Genomic DNA, 14,126 nt, shown 5'->3' on the forward strand with positions numbered 1-14,126 from the left:
TGGATGCATAAAGTGTCGGTCATTTCGTATATTTAGTCTTCAGGTTCGATCAGACACTGAGGAGTGCTCGTGGGGAATCGGTCGCCGAGTAGGCTAATGCGCACACTCAACTCAAAGTAAGTGGAGTGAAAGCTCGTGTCGCAGGACCTGTGCTCCAGCCCCGCCCTTGCCCATTTCGATCTGGATGAGCATCGTTCCGGTGTGTGGTCGTGTATCGCTACCGTGTGATGCACGTTGAAGAACCCAGGCTAGCATTCGTACTGCACTGGATAAATTGCTCATCTACTGCATAGACCAGTGTTTCTCCAGCTGGCAGGCTGACCTTACGTTGCCTAAACATGAACATCTGATTCCGAGCAGCGCTTTTGCCTGTGTTGTTGGGTGAACAGTGCTCGTGCCCAAGTTGTTGCGTGTGAGGGTACTGAAGAGTCCCCGTGTGTCGAAGAAGGAACGTTGGAGCCCTGGTGACATTCTCTCGAGGAATTTGAAGTCCATCTATCTCGAGTTATCGGCTGCTTGTGGAATCTGCTGTGCACTGTCGTCCTCTTCGAGTGCAGACTTTTGGGTTGTCTTGACTACTTGATCTTCAGGTGCGTTCAGACACTGAGTGGCTGAGTGGCGCACGTGCCCGTGTTGTTGCATGCGAGGGATATTGAAGAGTCCCCGTGTGTCGAAGAAGGAACGTTGGAGGCCTGGTGACATTCTCTCGAGGAATTTGAAGTCCATCTATCTCGAGTTGTCGTCTGCGTGTGGAATCTGCTGTGCACTGCCGTCTTCTGTGAGCGCAAACTTTTGGGTCGTCTTGACTATTTGATCTTCAGGTGCGTTCAGACACTGAGTAGCGCACGTGCCCGTGTTGTTGCATACGAGAGATATTGAAGAGTCCCCGTGTGTCGAAGAAGGAACGTTGGAGCCCTGGTGACATTCTCTCGAGGAATTTGAAGTCCATCTATCTCGAATTGTCGTCTGAGTGTGGAATCTGCTGTGCACTATCGTCCTCTGCGAGCGTAAACTTTTGGGTTGTCTCGACTACTTGATCTTCAGGTGCGTTCAGACACTGAGTGGCTGAGTGGCTGAGTGGCGCACGTGCCCGTGTTGTTGCATGCGAGGGATATTGAAGAGTCCCCGTGTTTCGAAGAAGGAACGTTGGAGCCCTGGTGGCATTCTCTCGAGGAATTTGAAGTCCATCTATCTCGAGTTATCGGCTGCTTGTGGAATCTGCTGTGCACTGTCGTCCTCTGCGAGCGCAAACTTTTGGGTCGTCTTGATTATTTGATCTTCAGGTGTGTTCAGACACTGAGTGGCTGAGTGGCGCACGTGCCCGTGTTGTTGCATACGAGGGATATTGAAGAGTCCCCGTGTGTCGAAGAAGGAACGTTGGAGGCCTGGTGACATTCTCTCGAGGAATTTGAAGTCCATCTAACTCGAGTTGTCGTCTGCGTGTGGAATCTGCTGTGCACTGCCGTCTTCTGTGAGCGCAAACTTTTGGGTCGTCTTGACTATTTGATCTTCAGGTGCGTTCAGACACTGAGTAGCGCACAAGCCCGTGTTGTTGCATACGAGGGATATTGAAGAGTTCCCGTGTGTCGAAGAAGGAACGTTGGAGCCCTGGTGACATTCTCTCGAGGAATTTGAAGTCCAGGTATCTCCAGTTGTCGGCTGCGTGTGGAATCTGCTGTGCACTGTCGTCCTCTGCGAGCGCAAACTTTTGGGTTGTCTTGTCTACTTGATCTTCAGGTGCGTTCAGACACTGAGTGGCTGAGTGGCTGAGTGGCGCACGTGCCCGTGTTGTTGCATGCGAGGGATATTGAAGAGTCCCCGTGTGTCGAAGAAGGAACGTTGGAGCCCTGGTGACATTCTCTCGAGGAATTTGAAGTCCATCTATCTCGAATTGTCGTCTGCGTGTGGAATCTGCTGTGCACTGTCGTCCTCTGCGAGCGCAAACTTTTGGGTTGTCTCGACTACTTGATCTTCAGGTGCGTTCAGACACTGAGTAGCGCACGTGCCCGTGTTGCATGCGAGGGATATTGAAGAGTCTCCGTGTGTCAAAGAAGGAACGTTGGAGCCCTGGCGACATTCTCTCGAGGAATTTGAAGTCCATCTATCTCGAGTTATCGGCTGCTTGTGGAATCTGCTGTGCACTGTCGTCCTCTGCGAGCGCAAACTTTTGGGTCGTCTTGACTATTTGATCTTCAGGTGCGTTCAGACACTGAGTGGCTGAGTGGCGCACGTGCCCGTGTTGTTGCATGCAAGGGATATTGAAGAGTCCCCGTGTGTCGAAGAAGGAACATTAGAGCCCTGGTGACATTCTCTCGAGGAATTTGAAGTCCATCTATCTCGAGTTATCGGCTGCTTGTGGAATCTGCTGTGCACTGTCGTCCTCTGCGAGCGCAAACTTTTGGGTCGTCTTGACTATTTGATCTTCAGGTGCGTTCAGACACTGAGTGGCTGAGTGGCGCACGTGCCCGTGTTGTTGCATGCAAGGGATATTGAAGAGTCCCCGTGTGTCGAAGAAGGAACATTAGAGCCCTGGTGACATTCTCTCGAGGAATTTGAAGTCCATCTATCTCGAGTTATCGGCTGCTTGTGGAATCTGCTGTGCACTGTCGTCCTCTGCGAGCGCAAACTTTTGGGTCGTCTCGACTATTTGATCTTCAGGTGCGTTCAGACACTGAGTAGCGCACGTGACCGTGTTGTTGCATGCAAGGGATATTGAAGAGTCCCCGTGTGTCGAAGAAGGAACGTTGAAGCCCTGGTGACATTCTCTCGAGGAATTTGAAGTCCATCTATCTCGAGTTATCGGCTGCTTGTGGAATCTGCTGTGCACTGTCGTCCTCTGCAAGCGCAAACTTTTGGGTCGTCTTGACTATTTGATCTTCAGGTGTGTTCAGACACTGAGTGGCTGAGTGGCGCACGTGCCCGTGTTGTTGCATGCGAGGGATATTGAAGAGTCCCCGTGTGTTAAAGAAGGAACGTTGGAGCCCTGGTGACATTCTCTCGAGGAATTTGAAGTCCATCTATCTCGAGTTGTCGTCTGTGTGTGGAATCTGCTGTGCACTGTGCACTGTCGTCCTCTGCGAGCGCAAACTTTTGGGTCGTCTCGACTATTTGATCTTCAGGTGCGTTCAGACACTGAGTAGCGCACGTGACCGTGTTGTTGCATGCAAGGGATATTGAAGAGTCCCCGTGTGTCGAAGAAGGAACGTTGAAGCCCTGGTGACATTCTCTCGAGGAATTTGAAGTCCATCTATCTCGAGTTATCGGCTGCTTGTGGAATCTGCTGTGCACTGTCGTCCTCTGCAAGCGCAAACTTTTGGGTCGTCTTGACTATTTGATCTTCAGGTGTGTTCAGACACTGAGTGGCTGAGTGGCGCACGTGCCCGTGTTGTTGCATGCGAGGGATATTGAAGAGTCCCCGTGTGTCAAAGAAGGAACGTTGGAGCCCTGGTGACATTCTCTCGAGGAATTTGAAGTCCATCTATCTCGAGTTGTCGTCTGTGTGTGGAATCTGCTGTGCACTGTGCACTGTCGTCCTCTGCGAGCGCAAACTTTTGGGTCGTCTTGACTATTTGATTTTCAGGTGTGTTCAGACACTGAGTGGCTGAGTGGCGCACGTGCCCGTGTTGTTGCATGCGAGGGATATTGAAGAGTCCCCGTGTGTCAAAGAAGGAACGTTGGAGCCCTGGTGACATTCTCTCGAGGAATTTGAAGTCCATCTATCTCGAGTTGTCGTCTGTGTGTGGAATCTGCTGTGCACTGTCGTCCTCTGCAAGCGCAAACTTTTGGGTTGTCTCAACTACTTGATTTTCAGGTGCGTTCAGACACTTAGTAGCACACGTGCCCGTGTTGTTGCATGCGAGGGATATTGAAGAGTCCCCGTGTGTCGAAGAAAGAACGTCGGAGCCCTGGTGACATTCTCTCGAGGAATTTGAAGTCCATCTATCTCGAGTTATCGGCTGCTTGTGGAATCTGCTGTGCACTGTCGTCCTCTGCGAGCGCAAACTTTTGGGTCATCTTGACTATTTGATCTTCAGGTGTGTTCAGACACTGAGTGGCTGAGTGGCGCATGTGCCCGTGTTGTTGCATGCGAGGGATATTGAAGAGTCCCCGTGTGTCAAAGAAGGAACGTTGGAGCCCTGGTGACATTCTCTCAAGGAATTTGAAGTCCATCTATCTCGAGTTGTCGTCTGTGTGTGGAATCTGCTGTGCACTGTCGTCCTCTGCGAGCGCAAACTTTTGGGTTGTCTCAACTACTTGATTTTCAGGTGCGTTCAGACACTTAGTAGCACACGTGCCCGTGTTGTTGCATGCGAGGGATATTGAAGAGTCCCCGTGTGTCGAAGAAAGAACGTCGGAGCTCTGGTGACATTCTCTCGAGGAATTTGAAGTCCATCAATCTCGAGTTGTCGGCTGCGTGTGGAATCTGCTGTGCATTGTCATCCTCTGCGAGCGCAAACTTTTGGGTCGTCTCGACTATCTGGTCTTCAGGAGCATTCAGACACTAAGTAGCACACGTGCCCATGTTGTTGCATGCGAGGGATATTGAAGAATCCCCGTGTGTCGAAGAAAGAATGTCGGAGCCCTGGTGACATTCTCTCGAGGAATTCGAAGTCCATTTATCTCCAGTTGTCAGCTGCGTGTGGAATCTACTGTGCACTGTCGTCTCGACTATGTGGTCTTCAGGTGCGTTTAGACACTGAGTAGTGCACGTGCCCGTGTTGATGCATGCGAGGGATATTGAAGAATCCCCGTGTGTCGAAGAGTGAACGTTGGAGCTCTGGTGTTGTTCTATCGAGGAATTGAAAGTCCGTCTATCTCGAGTTGTCGGCTACTTGTGTGGACTCTGCTGTGCGACTGTCGTCTTCTGCGAGGACAAACTCATCGGTCATCTCGTCTATTTGGTCTTCAGGTGCGATCAGACACGTTGAGTTGCACTCGTGCCCGTGTGTTGTGTGCGAGGTTATTGAAGCTATCCCTAGGTGTCGGGGATTGAGGCCCCACTGACACTCTTTTGTGCAATTTTGACGTTCGGGTAGCCTCTCCATACTTGCTGATATTTGGCACGTTATGGGTTTGTGACATCTTTACATTTCCGAGGTGTTGTCGAAGATTTTATAGCTTGAGTGCTTTGCATGTACCTTTCATGCAAGACTGGGAGCTGAGATTTTGACTGATTTTTGTTTACCATCAATGTCCAGTTCTGTAGCAATGTTTTGATACTTCTTTGGGAGGACATTTGGGCCTAAAGACCTGAACTGTGGCAATGGATCCATAGGATGCCTATCATTACACAGAGCATTACACACATTGCACACATTACACACACATTACACATTGCACAGAGCATTAGAAACTCGCAGATTCTCAGGGGTCGCCGCCTTGGAACCTTAAATGAGATCCAGAGTGAGTCGCTGGAGGCGCATAACACGATTCAAGGACAAAACCTGCTGGGAGTCTTCTAAGAGTGGTAAAAGCAATGGAAGTGGCGTATCGCCACACAAGGGGGCTACTTCAAAGGAGAATGCTTCATTGTATATTGGCCCAGTCTAGTAACTTTTTGTTGTACCTCGCATATGCACATCTGTGGTTTATGACACTCTTTGTGTTATTCCGAAAGGAGACCATTATTTACAATGTACAGCATTTTATAATCATTTTCTTTTCTATGAACGAAAACAGTGTGACCAATTGGTTGTTCTGGGGCATGACACAAATGAAGCATTAATTGATTGATTGAACATGTTTTATTAATAAAAAAACAAATACAGCACCTACGGCTCTCTAATCAATTGTCCACTGACATCGGAGAGAGAAGGGGGTGGGGGAATGGGGTGTGGATAGGTTATAAATCAATAATATTGTTTGTATGAGCGGTTCGTGTTTTCAATCTGGATGATGATGAGAGTTGGCTCGAAAATCTCATTTCGGCGGTGATCTAGAATTGTTTTTATTCTCATGACAAAGGCAAAATTCACCGAAAGCAAGTTTCGCCGGTCTCACGGCGTGATCAAAGCCGCCTCGGCACGCCGAAGCGCTGCGTCTCTGCCTTCGCACGCTTCCCAATGACTGGCTAACTCTCTAGATATACGGCTCTGATTGTAGTAGGAAGGATTGTGGATTAAGGCCTGTCTTGGTGCGATCATAACACGGTTGCAAAAAATTATCTGAAATAATTGTTCCTTCGTTGCTGTTAGATATGTGCACTTCAAGGTTGTAAAAATAAGAAATCTGCTTTCTCAAGTCTATTTTAATCATCGTCTGAAACAATTTGTCTTGGTTACTCGTATCCAGGGAGAGGAAATATAAAGACGATGGACATTGGTTGCTTACACGATTGATCCAATAATGAAAAAGATTAATAGGTGTAAACCAAACTAAATTTTCATTTCATAGCCGTGTTTCATCCCATCCTATTTAACAAAACTGAAAAAATTAAGCCTTAGCTTGTGTAAGGATGATGTGGCATTAATATTAATTAGGCTAAGTATAATTTTAGGTGTCACCGTTTAGCGTACTGAAGCCACGTCCAACATAACGGTAATTTGTAAGTTGTAACCATCATATAGTTTCTATGTGAAAAAATTAGACTTTTACAATTCCCCCTTATGCCGAATTAGAGCGCAACTTTTGAGGAGGAGGAGGGGAGTTTACGGAGGAGGAGGCATCGCTTCGTCGTGACCTTCACTAGTGACCGTGACGTCACGCGTGACATGATCATGGGAAACGTCCCATGATGCAACGCGCGGGTCTCGAGTGACCCGCGCATTGCATCATGGAACGTTTCTCATAATGCAACGCGCAGGACCCTCGTGACGTCTGGTGTGACGTCATTATGGGAATTTCCCATAATGCAACGCGCGGTTACGCCGATGCAGTCGGCGTCGCCGACCCGCGCGTTGCATCATGGGGCGTTCCCCATAATGCAACGCGCGGGATTCTCGTGACGTCACACGTCACGTCATTATGGGACGTTTTTCATATTGCAACGCGCGGTCACGCCGACGGCGACGCCGCTCAAGCCGGAAGCGGGCGCCTAAAAGCTGCACGCTAAAAGATTAATAGATGTAAACCAAGCTGCGCGCTAAAAGGTTAATAGATGTAAACCAAACTAAATTTTCATTCCACAGCCATGTTTGATCCAGTCCTATTTAACAAAACTGAAATAAGCCTTTCTTAACTGCTGTAAGAATGACGCGGCGTTATTATTAGGCTAAGTACAATATCAGGTGTCACCTTTTAGCATTTTGGAGACATGCATGTTCAACCTAACGGTCATTTCTAACCATCATATATAGTTTCTATATAAGCGAAAAAGCTATGTCGGTTACATATCAAAACTTGCATGGCTCGAATGGCCTGTCAAAGCAGCGAGAAAACGATGTCGGCCAGTCACCGGGAACTCCGTGGCTGAACTGGCCGGTGATTACAGAAAGAAAACGATGTCGGCCAGTCAGCGGAAACTCCACGGCTAGACTGGCCGGTGACTACAGCAAGAAAACGATATCGGCCAGTCAACGGAAACTCCATGGCTAAACTGGCCAGTGACTACGGCAAGAAAACGATATCGGCCAGTCACTGGAAACTCCATGGCTAGACTGGCCGGTGACTGCAGCAAGAAAGCGATGTCGGCCGGTATCGGGAACTTTCCGGCTGGTACTGGCCGGTTTAGACGACGAGTCCCCGATATCGGCCGGGACCGGTTTCTTACCGGCGTCCCTGGCCGGGATCCGCCGTACAGCTCCCGGGACTGGCCGACGTAATCCCAGTATCGGCCGACATGGTGTGCTACCTGGGTAACAGTGTTCGCGCGATGCACGCACTAATATCCTGCCAACCACTCGCTCATGATGCTTTTCTCGCTGCCCGTCGTTATGCCAAAGTTTCGTCAACGCGATGAAAGTTTAGATTATGGGTGTCCCTGCGGCGAAACTTAAAATCAGCACTTTTGGCCGAACACCTGCTGGCCGTGTTTATGTGCCCGGCGGACAAGTTGAAAATCAGCACTTCTGGCCGAACACTTGCCGGCCATGCTTATGTCCACGGCGGCAAAGCTGAAAATCAGCACTTCTGGCCAAACACTCGCCGGCCGTGTTTATGTTTCCGGCGGCCAAGCTGAAAATCAGCACTGCTAGACAAACACTTGCCGGCCGTGTTTATGTCTCCGGCGGCAAAGCTGAAAATTAGCACTGCTGGCCAAACACTCGCCGGCCATGTTTATGTTTCCGGCGGCCAAGCTGAAAATCAGCACTGCTGGACAAACACTTGCCGGCCGTGTTTATGTCTCCGGCGGCCAAGCTGAAAATCAGCACTGCTGGCCAAACACTCGCCGGCCATGTTTATGTTTCCGGTGGCCAAGCTGAAAATCAGCACTACTGGCCGAACACTTGCCGGCCGTGTTTATGTCTCTGGCGGCCAAACTGAAAATCAGCACCTCTGGCCAAACACTTGCCGGCCATGTTTATGTCCCCGGCGGCCGCGCTGAAAATCAGCACTGCTGGCGAAACACTTGCCGGGCGTGTTTATGTCTCCGGCGGCCAGGCTGAAAATCAGCACTTCTGGCCAGGCGCTTGCCGGCAGTGTTTATGTCTCCGGCGGACAAGCTAAAAACAACTAGTTTGTGGCCGGACTCTTGCCGGCCTTGTTTATGTCTCCGGTGGCCAAGCACTTAAAGTGGCCAAGCTGTCCAGACACTGGCCAACCTTCGGCCGATCGAAATTCACTTTCTGGTGCTGCTTGGGTTGTTGCCCTAGTAACAGTCACTAGCTTGACCGTTACTATCTAAGGTTACTAGGTACCTAGTAACATATGTGACAAGCGGTTAATAGCTCCTAGCTAGTAAATACTACTAACTTTTTTTAAGAGTGAGAAAGAGCGTCGGCATTGTAAGCGCACTGCCCTTTCGACCCCCGTGGATCGTCGTTATAGAAGCCAGCTTCGCCTAAGCAAGTGGAGCCGGCCGCGATAATGATGAATCGCATGCCCGCAAGAGTGGAGCGATAACTTTACCGGCGCTCTTTCCTGTTTAGTTTCGGTTTGATGCCAGTATAAAAGGCCACCCGCGATCTGCACTACCCTGTGGGCTCGGTGGCATCCCCAAGATGACAGTCGTTAACCCCTTCGTGTTCATTGCACAGGTACTGCTGCTTCTGCTGCCGCACTGGGCCTGTGACGCCGTCAAAAGCTGTCCGGCGGCGATTCATCGAGCTGAGTGCATCGTCACGGCTGATAACAAGGAAACAGCGACTGATACAGACCGAAATTTTCTTCGGTGGGCCTTCAACGAAAACCTGGAATTCTCAATATTCACATCACCATCGACATGGGCTACCTCAGCGCCAGCGCTGCCAAGTATAAAAGACCACCCGCGACCTGCACTCCCCTGTGGGCACGGTGGCGTCGCCAAGATGACAGTCGTTAACCCATTCGTGTTCATTGCACAGGTAGGAAAACGCAATCCTTTCTGTTACCGTAGCAACAACCTTTGTCTTTTTTGCTGCCGTGCCCACGGACTTGTTTTGCCTTGTTGTGTAGAATGCGCGCACGATTTGTTGATTTGCTTATGCTGTGCGGAGATATAGAGACCAATCCCGGCCCTGACACGGCAGCGATGATGGAAATGTTAACTAATATCTCGGTCGACATTAAGGAAATTAATCTGAGCCAGGCTGTGACAACATCGAGACAAGAGAAAAGAGAATCGCGCCTAGAAGGCCTTGAAGAACTCAGGTCCGTTGTGAACAAAAACTGCGACAAGACCGATCGCCTCGAAGCCACCATCACATAACTCTCGAACAAAATTACTGATGTAGAAAACCGTAGCAGAAGAAACAATCTAATTATTTTTGGCCTTTTTGAACTATCTAACGAAGAGGGTAGCCGCCTCGAGGATAGAGTAACTAAGGAGATTCTTGTTGGAAAACTAAATGTAAAGATCATTGGAATCGATCGTACACATCGCCTTGGGAAGCCAGCTCATGGCAAAACCCGACCAGTAATATTTCGACTCGTAAACTTTAAAGATTGTAGGGTTCTCGTCCGATTTCCCAGGCCCCTGGCTCCGGATGAACGTGACACAGCAAACGCATAGCTCTCGGCAGAAGGGGTTTATTCCACTCACATTCTGCCGGGGGGTTTCGGGATCGGGACAGGCGATTGAGGAAGCCTTGAGGGGTTGCGGCGCAACTGTATGCTGCATGCCGATCGTCACGGCGGTGCTAGTCTACACCACATCCTGTGGACGTCGCCGTCGAGGGTCGAATAGGGAGTCTAAATCCGGACCATGTCGAGCCTAGCGCTCGAGTTTTACTGCACGCTCGCTCTCAGCTGGCCTTGTTTTGTGCTGTCGGCGCGGTTTTGAGTACCGTGCGTTCACAGCGTTTGGGTACAATATGTGCTCTTGTGGCTCCGACCGCACTGATGCAGTACCTTGCGGCCAGAGGTGATACCTTGGGACTAATCCCCCCAAGTGTTGCCAGATACGCGATGCCTGGTGTGAATGCATCGGAATTCCGAGAGCCACCGAGTTTCCGTGCCCACCTTGTCAGTGGCTGTGTGTAATGCTCCGTGGGGTCCAGGTTGACGCGATTGTCACGTTCCGTTCGTCCCTGTCTGTAGAATCGTGAGGGTGATCCCGCTTAATTGCGTGCAGTTTTTGCCGGACCCTCACACCGCCTTATCGGAGTTTGCGCTTCAGGGTTGAGATCACTCTCGAGTTTTTGTCCCCATGCCCGGAGAAGGGGCGCGGAAGTGCGTGCCCTGCGTTGCCGCTGGACATGGTACCGGTTCTCCGCCGTGTTTGGTACGCGTTGGGACGCGAGGGCGTGCGGAGGGATGACGGGTTAGACTTAAAGGGGGAAAGACGGTTAGGTGGGGAAGGAGACGTTCTCGTGTAGTGAAGAGCCTCACGGAGGAGGTGTCGGTCTTGCGATAATGAGACGAGTTGTTGATAGTTTTATCCTGTACAGCTGCGCGGGAGGCCCGAAAAAACGTACAGTTCACGTCGGCGGGTGCCCGGGAAGCCTAGAAATTATGGCAGTGGCATGGCCGTCGGCGGCTTATAACTGTTGTGCGTTAGGTCAGCCCGTCGCTGTACAAACTGCAGCTTTTGCATGAACGACCAGCGGGTGTTGGAAGCCAGCGGTAAATGCGGTAAACACTTCGACGCTGCGGAAACGGTTTATGCGAAGCAAACATAGTTTATTAACTCGTCCATTTCCAAGATCGGCCGGTTAGATTATATGGCACTTCGGTGTCGCGCCTGTAGCGCGGAAGAGAAGATGCGCGTGTGGGGTGCTTACACTGTTCGAACCCGGTCAGTCTTTCCAGTCGCAAGAAGACTTTTGGGTTATGCGGTGTTTCGACTTGGTCTGGGGCGGGCTTTGTGCCTACCCTGCTGCGTTCATCCAAGGACTCGTTGCTTGGATTGAAAATAGAAGAGTTGCGAGACGCGTAAATGAGGCACCTCCATTGCTCGATCCTGGCCGACCTTCACAATCGCAAGAAGACTTTTCAGTCATGCGGTGTTGTGGCTTGGCTGGAGGAGAACTTGAATGTGCATCAATGCGTTGATCAAAACTCTCGAGCTTGTGCAGGGCCAGGACTCCATGGTGGTCACTCCACTACACTTCGGTGTGTACCCCTGTTGCACGCTCATCGCTCTTGTTTGGAGATTATCCCCGAACAGTGACGCGGCAACCTCTGGTACACGGCCAGACGTTGCGGACAGAGCCTTGTAAGAAGGACGTCCAATAGACTTGCTGGACGCACCATCCGGCATATCAAAATGTTGTCCCCTTGTGTTGGCCTCAATGGCCGGTACCGCTGGTCACGGGCCTCTCGGGGTGGTGGCTATCTAACCCGATGACGGCATGCCGCGTAGCGTAGTAGTAGCGTGCTTGTGGCTTAGAAGTCGCGAACGATGTCTACGTGAATATGCGTAATGTTAATTGGTGCTGTCAGCGGCAGGTTTTGTTTGTATGGTTATTGTGTATCGCACCTCGCGAATGGTGCAGGACTTGAAGCTGCTTGTGACGTGCAGACGGTTATCTTTTGTGTTGATGTTTTGTGTTTTCATCACAAGTGATTTAGCTGTGTGGAAGGTGAATTCTGTTGTCGGAGAAGCGATTCTCTAGCGCTCCCGTAGATTATGTAACATTTTAGTAGAAAGCGATTGGGTTGTCTTGTATAAGAACAATGGTTGTTTAATGACTATATATTTCGACAATAGTTTGGTGTTGTTGCATGCTTCCTGAGTTCATGGTACGTTTCATTTTTGGGTACATCTTTTGAACATGTGGCGTGACGGCGGGAACGGCGGGGAGGGCTCGGACGACGGGGAATAGGAAGGGGACTCTTGCGCGGGAAACGGACCACGACGGACGTGCGCGGTGGTGGCAACCGCGACGTCGGCTCGGGCGACTGCCCGGTGACATGGTCCGGATTTAGACTCCCGATTCGACCCTCGACGGCGACGTCCACAGGATGTGGTGTAGACTAGCACCGCATGGACGATCGGCATGCAGCATACAGTTGCGCCGCAACCCCTCAAGGCTTCCTCAATCGCCTGTCCCGATCCCGAAACCCCCCAGCAGAATGTGAGTGGAATAAACCCCTTCTGCCGAGAGCTATGCGTTTGCTGTGTCACGTTCATCCGGAGCCAGGGGCCTGGGAAATAGGACGAGAACCCTACAAGATAAATTGAATATTTTACGCAACTGCAATAAATTAAAAAATGAACGACTCTCGATTAGTGAGGACTACTCAAAGCAAGTCCAGGACATTAGAAAAAAAAATACTTCACAACTCGAAATCAAATAAACTTGCTGGTGTTAAGGTCACGCTTACCTATGACAAAATTAAGATAAATGGCACAGTATACACTTGGAATGAGGAAATAAACGATAAGGTTTCCATATCTGAGGAAACCCGGAACCCCAGTACGTGACCAAGCCCAACTCAAGTCAACCGTGTGAATGAATTTCGATTACTAAACCTAAACGCGCGAAGCATCGTAAATAAAACTGATAAACTTGAAGCTGCTGTTTTGCATACCCAACCTGATATTATAGCAATGACAGAAACTTGGCTATCAGACAGCATTCTAGACTGTGAAATCACGCCCCAAAACTATACGATTCTGCGCAAGGATAGAGGTTCTCGCGTTGGTGGAGTAGCGATTCTTGTAAAAAATGGCATTGTATGCACCCCCTTACCCAATTGCCTAGAAATTGAGTGCCTCTGTTGTAAAATTGCTTATAAAAATACGGGCTGCTATATACTTGTTGCCTATAGACCTCCCACTTGTACTTCAGGGTTTTTCAAAAGTATGTATAGTTTTATCAATGATAATATTAATCTGAGCAGTAAGATTATAATTGCAGGTGACTTCAATTTACCTCCGTTAGAATGGTCCTCTCTATCGAAATGTACAAAATCATTCCTCGACCAAGGTATACTCACAGATCTATGTTTTCATTATATTCTCACCCAAATAGTTACTGAAAATACCCGTATTCGGGGAACGTCGCAATCAATGCTCGATCTCGTCTTTGTCATCTATCATTTCCTGGAAGATGAATACAGCGTAGAAGTATTAAATGGCATATCTGATCATGAGATGGTTTTATGCTGCTTCAAAACGAACATGCCAACTTCTTACAATCCCCAGATTGTAAGGTTCTGAACTTTTACAGAGCAAATCACGTTGGCGTCCTCGACTTCTTTGATACACACTTCGATAACTTTCTTCTACTGTCCAAGAGCGACCGTACCACTGTAGATATGCTTTGGAACGAATTCAGAACGGCAGTTAACACCTGTGTCACATGTTTCATTCCACAACGAACTAAACGAACTAAGAAAAACCCTTGGAAAACGCGAGAAATCATCCAAGCGAAGCGCAAAATAAATAGGCTTCGTAAGAAGGCTAAGAAAACCAAAACTCCTCTAAATAAGAACAAAATGGCATTACTCAACAGCGATCTTGGAAAAAAAAATCAAGTCGGCTAAATACAAATTCTTCAATATCACTCTTCAATCGTTTATTCAATCTTCACCCGTCAAATTTTGAAACGCTCTTCGGCCCAGAAACGCTCTTCGGTGACAAAGCAAATCTTGCAAAAGCCTTC

The 14,126-nt window shown here is 49.3% G+C and overlaps 1 pseudogene; it reads left to right on the forward strand.

Moving 5' to 3' along the window:
* Nucleotides 1-9,047: 9,047 nt before the first annotated feature.
* LOC120838915 lies at nt 9,048-13,777 on the forward strand (annotated as a pseudogene).
* The last annotated feature ends 349 nt before the right edge of the window (nt 13,778-14,126 follow it).

Source organism: Ixodes scapularis, unplaced genomic scaffold (genome assembly GCF_016920785.2).
Source record: "Ixodes scapularis isolate PalLabHiFi unplaced genomic scaffold, ASM1692078v2 PGA_scaffold6__148_contigs__length_123643588, whole genome shotgun sequence".
Taxonomy (NCBI): Eukaryota; Metazoa; Arthropoda; class Arachnida; order Ixodida; family Ixodidae; genus Ixodes; species Ixodes scapularis.